This window comes from Pinus tabuliformis, chromosome 2_2, assembly GCF_031772625.1.
Source record: "Pinus tabuliformis cultivar Carrire ecotype Pingquan chromosome 2_2, CPIR1, whole genome shotgun sequence".
In the NCBI taxonomy this organism is placed as follows: domain Eukaryota; kingdom Viridiplantae; phylum Streptophyta; class Pinopsida; order Pinales; family Pinaceae; genus Pinus; species Pinus tabuliformis.
In genome coordinates this window covers 387,078,971-387,091,605 of record NC_142300.1, presented here as the reverse complement: position 1 = coordinate 387,091,605, position 12,635 = coordinate 387,078,971, and positions in this window count along the sequence as shown.

Sequence of the window (12,635 nt, the reverse complement as noted above, 5' to 3'; positions counted from 1 at the left end):
GCGTCCATACTGTGTCTACAAGAAGTCTATGATTATGATGTACTGCAAAATCATTCCTGTATCAGAGCAGTAGATAGTTTGCTAGTTAAAGTTTTCAATCTGAGTATGGGAATGCCTACCTCAGCGATGATATGATCTTATATATGTATTTTGTGTTGAATACTTGCAGGTTCCGACTGGGCTCTCCACAAGATAATCCTTGAAATGATAAAGTACTTCACCCTTCCTAGATGATATCAAACCCTTATCTACTACAGGCTTCGCACTTTAGGGGGCAATCTGTTACACTAAAATTTGTCACCATGACTATTTGCAGTTAGTATGGCTCCATCAACTGTCATACTATCCTCCTTGGCAAGCCTCATACCTCTGCTCTCCATGCCAAACTCCAAGAAAGAGAGAAAGTCATTAAAAATCTATATATCTCTGGGTACGCAGTTTCTCTTAGCCTTACCTGCGTGTACGCACCCCAAGTTCACAATACCTGCGTACTTGTACGCTCTGTCTGTAAAGCAATGGGTGCGTACTCCTGTAAAGGTCAAAAGGCGCAAGTTTCACTCCAAAAAAGTTACTTGTGGTCATTTCTAGAGCATTCTAGAAGCTTGTTTGACGTGTATGAAGCGCCTCCAGATGGTTCATGTATCCCTACCAAAGAGGAACTTATCCCATCAAGAGGGGAGCTATCCCATCCAAAGAGGGGCTTATCCCATTGATGGTGGACCTGAATAACTTCCTCTAGAGCACTATAAATACAGGCATTAGGCCAAAGGGAAAGGAGGTTGAAAGCTAAACATTCCTAAGGGTAGATGCTGCTGGAATTAGGACTCCCTTGTAAAGCTTGAGAGGAGAGATTCCCATCCTTTCCTAGCCTTATTTGAGAGTGGGTGAGCTGATCAAAGTAAAGGAAAACTCTTGCTGGACCCTAGGAGGGAGTTGCACAACACCAAGGCTCAGCTTGTAATGGTTCCTTTTATTTCCACTTAATGCAAATGAACTCATTTTTCTCAACAGATTGTTATTCATGATTTGTTTCATATACTCCTTGGTCTGTATGATGGATATGTATTGTTTTATGAGTTTATCAGGTGCTATTTAATCTTTTGGCTTGTTAGTGAATGCAGGTTTCGAAGAGAAGGAGAAGCTCATCCGGAACAGTGAGGATGGACTACTACAAAGCGTTGGACTAAAGGTATGTTAAAATCACCTGATTACTTGTATTCTCAATGCATGTTTAGAGAAAGGTAGTGTTTATTTGTCTTGTTTGTCACTAGAAAGATTTTTATTCTAGGGAGGTCGGTTGTGTCCGCACTATCGACTCTTTCCGCATGACAGATCCGCTGCAATGGAAAACTCTGGAACGCGTCGACAAGCATCATCAACTATCTATACCAATTGTCAGTTCTATGACACCAACTTGTCGTGCTACAAGCTAAGCTATTCTATATTAACCTTCTACTCGCTTAGAACCTAGATTGTGTGGCTCTCTCTGGCACAAAGTTCTGTTGTTATCCCATCCTGCAGCTGAGGAAGTGTGTTGCGAGGAAGGGAAACCAAGTTAAGGCCAATGCATTTCATTGTATTCAATGTCACGCGATCCATTGTGCTCTCCAAGACTAGCACTCCCTCTGGCAAGCTTATTGTATTGGCCATCTTCATGCAGAGCATCTGTTCTGCTGTTGACGTGCCTGTTGCGATGTGGGTAGACAAAGCATCCTCCTGGGGAGTCCACACTCCTGCAGCTGCGCCCTTAGGGCCACCAACACAGCCTGCTGCTCTATCATAAAGTCTTGGAGCTCTTCACTAGTGACATCACGAATTGTCTCGACGATGTCATGGAGAACACCTTCAGTTAAGGTGATTGGGTCGATGGCCAACTTTGAGGCCTTTTCCTTCTTCTTGGGACTCGATCTTTCTGTGATGCGCGGCTGCTTGAGCTGTGTAGAGGTGGTCCCTAGGTCTGAACTCTCCTCTACAAGTTCTATGTCCTCTGCCTCCTATTGTGCGAACACTGCTTTGCCCTCCTGTGCCTGCAATATTGTGGCCTATGCTATCTGCGTTGTTGTTGCTGCTTCGATGGCCCTCTTCTGCTCCGTGACTTCCTGTGTCACTTCCCTAACCTCGACTACCATTCTTTCATTTCACCTTCTCTCGGCCAGTTGGGTGATGTGTAGCTTGGCATCATCCTTCCTTTTCTACATTGTTGTCTTCTCCAACTCTACCAAATTTGAGGCGTGCCACTTGGGAGGCCATGTCTCTAACACCATAAATATTGCGTCGTCAGTGGCTATGAACGGGAGCTTTGTCCACTAGTGTGCCATATCTTTTCATGCCTTGATATAGATATTGTGCATGTCCGCCTTGAGGTCTGCAAAACTCTGCAAACAGTTGTGCACCATGGGGGATGGGTGCGATCTCCTATTAATCCACATTCAGATGCTCGCCTCCATGAGCACCCAAAAAATCTTAGTATCGCGAATCCATTTCGCATCCTTGGTGGCCCAGAGTGAAGCATACTTCACGGCCTCTGGTAAGTCTCAGGCGATGCTCAGGAACTGGCTATCCTCTGGTAGTTGCCTTGCTACCAGTAAGATGGATAAGAGAAACCATGCGTAGTGGAAGGTCTTACTCTATTCCTGGGCCTCCTGGAAGTTGAGCAAAAATTCTTCGCAGAGGAACTTGGCCCAGTTAAACTAGACCCCTTTTGCACACTGTTTGGCCAGTGCAACCACCACCACTGGTACTTGATCAAAACAAAAATTTCTCATTACTTTACTGGCCAGGAGTTGGTGGCTACATGCACCCCTTTATCCTTGATACTGTTGATAGCATAACCCCACTTTTTCTTCTCGAGCTTATATTTTGTCTTCATGGCCTCTGCGAGAGCCGAGTTGTTGTTTCTCCCTACTATCATTGCGGGGTCCTTTCCCTTAAAGGGAAGCTGAGAAATTTGGTGGATGAGATCTGCCATGATGGGAATAGGCTCCTCCAGCCATAAGTACCCATCATGCAGTAGGCAGAGCAACTACTTAGTGACGAAAATGGTGATGGGTGCACAGTGGAAATGTACTATCGATAGCAGATGAAGCAACCCAACCTTTTCCACACAATGTAGCCATTTTGCGGTTCTAACGTTATCACTGGCCTCTACATATTCTATTTCATCAGGTTCATCATTTCTAAGTGCGAGAAATTCTCGTTGTCCACGAGGTCCCAATCTTCAAATTTTAGGGTGGGTACGTGTCCTAGGAGTGGACCCTAAAAGGCTATTCCACTGGGGAGAAATGAGCTCTGGAGTGCACTCTTCATTGCATCCAGATCCTTTGGTATTTTGGTTTTCCCTTCTTGTAGAGGGACATACTCAGGCAATTCGCTGCAGAGCGCAACGGTTGGATGTCCTCCTCAATAGCTTTTTCTTCTACAGTGTTAATTAATGCCTCCAAATCTTCCTCCTCCTCATCTGCTTTAATCGTAACTGCCTTCCCTTCTCTTCTATGGATAATTTGTGCCGTAGATTCCTTGGGGACATGCGTACTAGTCCCATTGCCTCCTTACCTTTCTTAGGTCTCAGCGTCCGGGGTTATTTAGGGATTTCTGTCACAGCCCTAGTTCCTTTGGGAACATTGTAGACCATGGGGGTCTACGTGGCCTCACTGATGGTTCCCTCCTCAATGCCCAACCCATCCTTAGTGGCCATCATCCTTTCTGCACTATATGCAATCATTCATGAACTTAAAGGCTCTATTATCGCTTGAATCTCAACACTTTGCGCTCTGTTCAACTACTCAAACCTTAATTGACCAATTGTTGTCTGTCAGCTAGCTCTTGGAGTTTTATAGTACCTCTCAAATTCAAATTCGATTGTTCCCCTAATTCTGGGCCATCAATGCTTTCTTGGTGGAAGATTTTCTGAAATCTTGCCCATAACTCCTGTCTTAAATGCTCGCCACCTGCTCCATTTGGCCTCAAATTGGACATCTCATCATGAAGAGTGACACATATGGTCACTTCCCAGCCTATCTGCGGGGCAGTGTATCCCCCCCTGCGTGGGTGTGAACCTTGTGACAGGTTGTTCCTGCATGTACCTATCAGAGTGCACAGTTCTTAGGCAGAATAATTTATAGTCCCTCACTCCCTTTCAGCTGCATGGAGTGCTAAGACTATTCTCCTTACAGCTAGTTAGGTGGTCGTACCACCTATGCGAAGCTACATCTGCCCCCCCCCATCCTAGTTCGTGAAGAACCCCCATCTTCCCTTGTAGTGATTGGCATCACGCACTCTACAATTTGCACCGTGCTGCCCTGGTCACTATGTTTAGCAAGACATGTTCTCAGCAATGGTAGCAAACTAACCATCTCACGATGATAGCTTTCCAATTTTTCAGTATGATGGTATGTACCTTGTCTTGCCATCCTTGGTTTCTCAACGAGAATTGCTTCCTTTATTTCGTTTTCTAGCTTTTTGGCCTCTACGTCCATTAAAGTGCTTCTCTCCCTTAGCCGTACCCAGTCTTTTTCAAGTTCACGAAGTCTAAAGTTTCCCTGTCGGATTTCTTCCTTAAGTCTTAGATGTTCTATTTCGCGTAGCTATGTCATTTCTTCATTCTGGTCAGTGTGGAGCATCATATCCATGGGTGCTTTTATGCATGGAATCATCTTTGCATGCTCCACAGGGACTATAGCCCTTGTTTCGTACTTCAACTTTGGAAGCACTTGTGCAATCAGATTTTTGCACATGGTCCTATAGGCCCATCAAACCGCTGGTACGTGCAGGTCCTAGTCAGTACGTCTCACATGGTGGACACCATTCAGCACTTCACACACCTTGTCAAAGGCTTCCCCATGTATGATGCTTGGTGCGCTAGGTTGTATCATGCTTCATCATTCACACACTTGTCCTGCTTGCTTTTTTTTGTTATTCATGTCTCCTATCACGAGAACAATGTGTGTTCATGTAGGTTGTGTACCATACACTTGTACCCATCTCGAAAGGTGGGTGAACAGGCTGTTTTGTCAATCTTTCTGGGCTTCCATCCTCCTCTAAGGTTTCCCAAATCGTAAGCACATCATATTTTGGCATTTGTGGCAATCTCTTAAACTCTACTGGTGCGTACCCCACCATCTTGCGGGCATAGTGCGCAGTGCCCATTTCAGAGCATCGAACAACTGTTGTTCTGGCACTTTGCTTTCAAACTCATTCAAGAATTCATCCACTACTGTTAACCTGTCATACATAGGGAGATTTCTTACGTCGATTTTCATGCAATGCAGTGATCATACCATCATGTTGCAATTAAGCATTGTTACTTTGTGCAATTGATTCTGCCATTTCTCTATTTCTTCATCCGAATCTGAAGTGTCAGAGCTTTCGCCCTCCCATGAAATCCTACCATTTGCATTCGGATTCACCCAATACTGTCCACATGCGGTTATCTTGTAGATGCAATCGAGATCATCATCAATATAATCGTTCCACACCGATTCAGTGTATTGCACTCCCTCTGCCGGATCTAGTGATACTACTACACGTAGTGACTTTTTCTCAAAGATCATTTTGCCCTTCTTCAGATTTATGACTCTGTTCATATCAGTGGCCCAATCTATTCCAGGTAGTGCAGGATAGGGATTGTTGTCGTCAACAATATCTATCACTTGGAAATCCACCAACGCACTCGTACCCTCAATATCCATCGTTACCCTTTGCAATTGCCCCATGGGTAGGATCTTCTGCGGTTCGCCATTCACAATTGAATAGGGGACCATTGCAATGCGGGCCTACCCATACGCTCCCATGTTTGCTTTGGCAGCACATTCGCGTCCGATCCTAGATTTAGAATTACTTGATCCATTTCATATTCCTCGATTTGTGCAGTCAATCTCATTTCCCTTCATGTGTGCAATGCATGCTTTTCAAGTTTTTGGACTACGCGGAGTTCTCTTGACCCAACACACCTAGTGATAAGTTCCTGTAGTCCTTTTACCGCCTTGTTGTCACATAGGAGTTTCATACATGTCTCCAGAAAGGTAGTGAGCATTAAAGGATCCATCCCTGGTTCTAGTTGATCCTTACTACTTGAAGTGGAGGCCTCCATGAAGCTCTTCGTAGCTTCCATGAATGTCTCCTTCGTGCACTTGAAATCAAATTTAGGTTCCTTTGTAGGAGCTTTGCGAAGCCACGCACTTTCTTATGGTTGCTTACCTTTATCATCTTCGATTGTGATACAACTTCTGAGCATTATTTTTACATTCAAGTCTTCTTCAAGCAGCTCAGACCTCATCATTTACAAATTCAAGTCGGGGAAGGCTGGAGTACACCTTTCTCATGCTGACTCGCTATCAAGGTAGGGCAGTCTTTTGCCTCATGATCAAACTGAGTACAGTACAAACATGATTATCTTGTCAGATTCGTACAATGACGGGAAAAGTGTTTGGGCCCTCTATAATTGTAGAAAATTAGTTGTTTGTGACCCCTTCCTGGTCCCATTCCACCTCATCCTCATCCGCGCCCATGAAATCCAACGCACACCATTCCTACATTTGGGTTGAGGGCTCGCGTCTCAGTCTGTACCCTGTAGGTAGGATTCCGATCCATCATTAGTTCGTAGCTTCTACAGGTGTGTTCATCATGGCCTACTAACCTACAGAAATTACAAAACAATTGTTGGGATGTCTGCGTATACTTCTGCAATAGATGACAATTATCCATAGTGTGTTTTCCTCCTATCTGAAAAATTACACTATAATGCAGGCATCGCGCTTGGTGCTGCTCGTGCCTGAGGTCTTAGTGGCATCGACCCTCCTCCGGCCAAGTAATTCATGAATACTAGACAATGGTCCTTGTCATGCCCTTGGCCTTTACATTTTATGCACCATTCCTCCTCACACGCCTCTAGCTGAGGTGTCCTGTCCTGTTTCAAACTTTGCAATTCCAGACACAAATTTTGCAGTTGCGCATGGATTTTTTGGACTCCCAGACTAGGATCTTGTATAGGGGTATCATGCAATCTCATTGCCATTTCCAAGGCTTTGGCCTGGGTGGAAAGCTTTAGTTTTGATAGCATCATCCTTAAATGCGGTGCTAATGATGCTACAAACGATGCGCGATGGTTTCCACCCATTAAAGTCATGTTGGCTTTGTGAATCATACTCTTCAGCCTCTAAGCCAAATCCCAGGGAGTCTCACATGGGAGCATTGCGATCTCCTTAAATCCAATAATTGATTGTCTCTCCGAATTTGGCCTGCTAAATTTCGTGTTCAGCGCGGCCTGGATTTTTGGGGTTCCTGCATTTGGATAGTCATTAGAATAATTAATATACCATGTTAATGCGTGATCCTGTAACGTGCTCACCAATGTAGCCCTTTTTATGTTGTCATAGATGACTCGTTGTGCTTCCAATACTTCTCTTACCACGAACCAGAATTGGTCTAGATATTCATTCCCTACTCCTCTGAATACCGGTAGTTTGATCGCACTTGCCATACTGAACTATGGTGGTGGCAGAGGTGGGGTGGGTGGAGATGGAGGTGAAGATGGTGAAATGGGTCGTGGTGTAGGTGGAGGTGGTAAGCGTGGAATTTTCTGCCTTATTAGACTGAATGCGCTTCTCGGAGAAACTTTCACGAGTTCTTGCTCGCTTTCCCGCGAGGGTGAAATTAAGGGACTAGTTTATAACTCTTCACTACTTCCGTTTCTATATATCTTCTGACTTCGCATGCTCCCAATCATTAATTTATTCGCATAACCTGCTTTTCACACAATAGCATCTTAATCCAAGTATTCAAAGCTTTAATATACTTACCTCGCGGTCCTTTGAGGAAGCGTAGTTTCGTCTCACTATAGCTGACAGTCGTATCTACCATGAACTCAATGATAAATCCTCCTATAATTTGGTCGATCCAATGATCCATAACCCACACAATCTTATCTTCTGATTCTTCTAATCTGCGCACTAATTCTAGAGTCCACACAATCGGTTTGTTGAGCCTACACCTTCGCTGACTGTCTGCTAGCTTCGCGATCCACTCATACAACTTAGAAGGAAAGGATGCGAAGAAAATTTCATGGATTTCCATATATAAGTAGCGCTCTAACCATTGTTCCTTTGATAGTTGTGGATTCCTATTTTCCTCTGCCGCAAACTCGTGAATATTTCTATCCAACCACCCTTTAATTTCCTTCTTCGTCCGATTCCAATGACATGACATCAGACATCCGTTATGCAGATCTTGGTCCTGGCAACGAAACCATTTGTTGGATTGTAGGGGCCTGACCCAAGTTCATAGGTTATTTAGCCAAATAAATCCCGATACCACTGGCACTTTCAGGATCAGTCCACGGAGCGTGGACTGAAGTCTCACCTAAAGTAGTATGGGAGGGTGCTAGAACAAGGTTTTTGTACCTTGGAGATGTATGTTGTTTTCAAGCAGTCTGTGTTTCAACCCTACGAACACGTCGCTACGCGCACTTACCCATACCTCGCAGCCTGAGATGTTGCCTTTGTGCAGCCCTACTCGGGGGCCAAACAACGTTATTACCTAATTTCTTACTGTGAACCCAATATTAGTCGATCACTTAGCTTATCAGTATATGTCTAGTTATATTTACTAGTTTTCAACATTCATATAAGGGTGCACGAAAAATAAAACAATATAATTAAATAGGAAATATCACAAGAATAGATACAGAAGATTTGGAATCCAACTTATCTTTATTATTCTTTCTCTTTGGTTTCGGACTCTATTCTACCCTACGCACTCAACTGCGGGGGTCCGCGCACTCAGCTCTGAACTCTACTAGACCTTTGCGCACTCAGTTGCAAAGCCTCTTCCTACTACTATGACCCAAAGCACACTTAGAAACTTTTTCCGTACTTCTATCTCATACTTCATTTTCTGCTATCTTTTTCACTTACATCTTCACTCTATTTATATAATCCCATGGTCTGCGGACCATGGGTAGGGCGACATTACATTCAAAACTTAGGGCAGACAACCCTATGACTCTAACATACACTTCACGCTTGCAGTTCATGGAGGCTTACAATTATATTACTCAAAACTTGGGCATTAAGCCCCAAAACATGTTGTGGGGGGATTCCATGCCCAATAGTACGATCAATCTAGATTAGTACGACAACATATCACCAATATATTAGCTCATACCTGAGTATCATAACCATAACCATTTGCATTAGTTAAACCATGTTAACACAATACATATAACATCAAGATTTCAATGAAATAAGCCTTATTAACAATAAAGTTAATAGCATATAACAACACTAAGCTATATATCATGCTCATGAACAATATATAGCCTAATCGTCATGTTACCTAACATAAAACAATAATAGCAATGCATACAACCACAAAATACCATCATTTTTTACTATTCGACTCATGGGCATATGACTATGCTAATCAACTATAATCTATCATGTACGTAACCATAACATCAAAAGACATGTAGATATACCTAATGTATATAACCCTAATGCATATAACAGTCCTTAACCTACATACCTGCATGCCCAACATACAAATTTGTATAACGACATGCTCTTGGCTTGAGGTCTAATGCTGCAACTTCACTTTGATGACCTACATCTCTTTCTTTACCTCATTTAACATGTTAGCATCATAACATACTAGTAGCACCATGATGACCTAAATTGCATACAATGACTTCACAAGGCATGTTTCATTTACTATTCATGCATAACTATAATCAACGCTAGACATGTATAACAACTACGTATAGACATATAACACATGAGTATGAAACCATATACACATCACTCTAGCTAGAGTCCAGTCATCAATGCATGACCATATCAACTACAAAAACCATTACCTCATGCATGAAAACAACCATTACTCCATTGTACACATTGCCACATGAAACCATCAACATGCATAAGCAATGTCCAATCAACTACACATATGCATGAATGCAAGCAGTCGAGCATAAGCGATCAATTCTTGTAACCAATGCACAAGACTGATACATGTAGACAAACATAAAAGAATGTAACCAATCATGCAAGTATGTAATCAAGCGACATATAATAAAATTGTAAGAACCATACAACAATATGTAACCAGTGACATAGTCACAATGATGCATTCTACAAAATCAACATCAATTTCCTCATGACAATCTTACTACAACCATGATCAACTATATGCAATGAAAAAGCACACGGAATGAAAGTGTAAGAGACACACATACAACTAACATGCATGCATGAACAACACATAGCCTATCCATTATGAAGGGTGAACCATGCCCCGATACCACTATGTAACATCCTCCTCCCACATCTACACAAGTAATCGACCAACCAGGGTAAATAAGTGACGAGAGGCTACTATGGTAAGACTCAACCTCCTAGATAACCTTAAGGAATTGGAGTTGATAAAAAAAGACCTTGCAAACCTCCCTCACATGCTTCAGGACCCCTAGGATCTAATCCACTAATCAGGTTCCCAACCCCTAAGTTAACCTACAATTTCAATGAATTAAATCCACATTCTCTCCCATGAAAAGAAATGCATGTGACTATAACCCTATAGTTTCTCCCACAATGCCTGCAAGGGAGAGGATGAAGTCTCTTTTAGCCAATTCTATGCCAGAGACTGTGAGATTTAAGCCACCTTTTCAAGGTTAGTCTCCAAACCACTTCCTCGAACTTAATGAGACTTTGAAAGACATTAAATGGTACTGAGGAAAAGCCTCTAACATAAAAATTTGTTAATAGCTTGACCTAAACAAGCCTAACCATGACCAAAATTTTGTCAAACACTTAGTAAATATGCAACCTATATGTGTAAATAAAAAATTTGAGCATAGGGGTCACACACTTATCTGAGATTCACCATGAAGCACTGTTTCCATATCACTTTAACTACCATTCCATACATTAGGTCATAGATGCCTTTTTCATTCATTTACAAGTAAAAACATGATGAGAGCCATATATAGTTGTTGTCACAAAACATATACATAACCAACATGATAGTGACAGAAATATCAATGAAATCAGAATGATATACACCACATATAATCCATCATAATACTAATAGAAATACCAGGAGAAATAACCTTCATTAATGATGGAGAATCCAAACCCAAGATATGACTTACACATTCCACTCGACCATAGAATGGCTGAGCCAAATCTCTCTTCAGCCATTCAACCCCATGCCATATTCCAATCATGATTGTGGGACTCAACCAAAACAACCAACTAAAGAAAATTGAGGATAAACTACCTCACCTTCATCAATAAAAATCGAGATTTATTTTAATCCATCCTGAATCACTAGGCCAACATAATGAATACATCATAACGGGCTTTACCATGGTCTTCACCCGATCACTATGCCAAACAAGCATGGATGCCACCAGATTTCTCCACCTACCCCGTGAGGAATTTTCTTATCTCCTAGTCTCTTAGGCTTGACCACAATCCAAACTCCGATCATTAGGCCCTAAACTAAGACGCAGGCTCCATGCTTTAGCACATATCCTGAACCCAAGATTAATAGGCCTAATGGAGAGAAAACCACCTCTTGGATTTACCATATATCCTTCCATTCACTGACAAATATTCCTATGCACATCAAGGAAACACAATCCTGGCTTTACCGCAACCAACAGTCTAGCTCAAGCGTCACTAGGCTATTGGCCTTACTGTGAATCCATATGCTTTTTCATGGACCACAAGGCCATGTTTTCTATCACTCGAATATCCACCCCACTCAGCGTCAAATCCATCTAGCAATCCAACTCAACCAAAACATGAGAACCCCATCACACCATGGCTATCAGGAAATGGCAATGTTAGGCTCAAAACACTGTCACACTTGACAAAATCCATGCCACAATAGAAAAATAACCACATGCAATACCATGCATGCCAAATCTAGTAAGGAAAATAAACATGCAAATCAATACCTACAACGAATCCTATTGTAGCTGCTTGATCCCACCTTTCCTTATTTAATATTTGGTTCCTCTTGCCTTGTTTGCCTTTTTGGATCCAATGCGAAAATGCTTCAAGAAAACTCTAAGTGTCAAAGAGTGGGTGAGAGAGAGAGAGCATAATGAGAGAAATCTAAAACTGAATTGAAAAAAGGTTAGTAACTAATCCTCATAAGCCTTTTTATGAATGAGGCCTCTATTTTATTCATTTTCCATTATTTTCGTTCATTTTTTTCCTCACATGCAACCTGTGGCCTTTCACCTCATTTTTCTCCTAATTTCCATTATTTTCATAAATAAATGTGCCAAAAATTCTGTTTTTCCTTTCAAAATCCTTAGTCATTTCCTTTTGCCAATTTCCTTAGCCATTAAGCCAATGAACATCCACAATACGATGTCCTACCCACTCTTCAGCTTGGAATATGTGTGCGATCAACTGTGATCTTATATATTTTTACATGGACTTGTCACCAGGGCTCTTACATTAATGAATCACGTGTGACAGAAAAGGGAAAGGAACCTCAACCACCATTAGATGGAATGATTGGAGAGGCATACATTGGGAGATTTGCAGACATCAAAGATCCATCAGAAGAGGAAAATGGGCAAACTAAAGAAAAAAATATTATGGAAGAAGACAATGATGAATCTC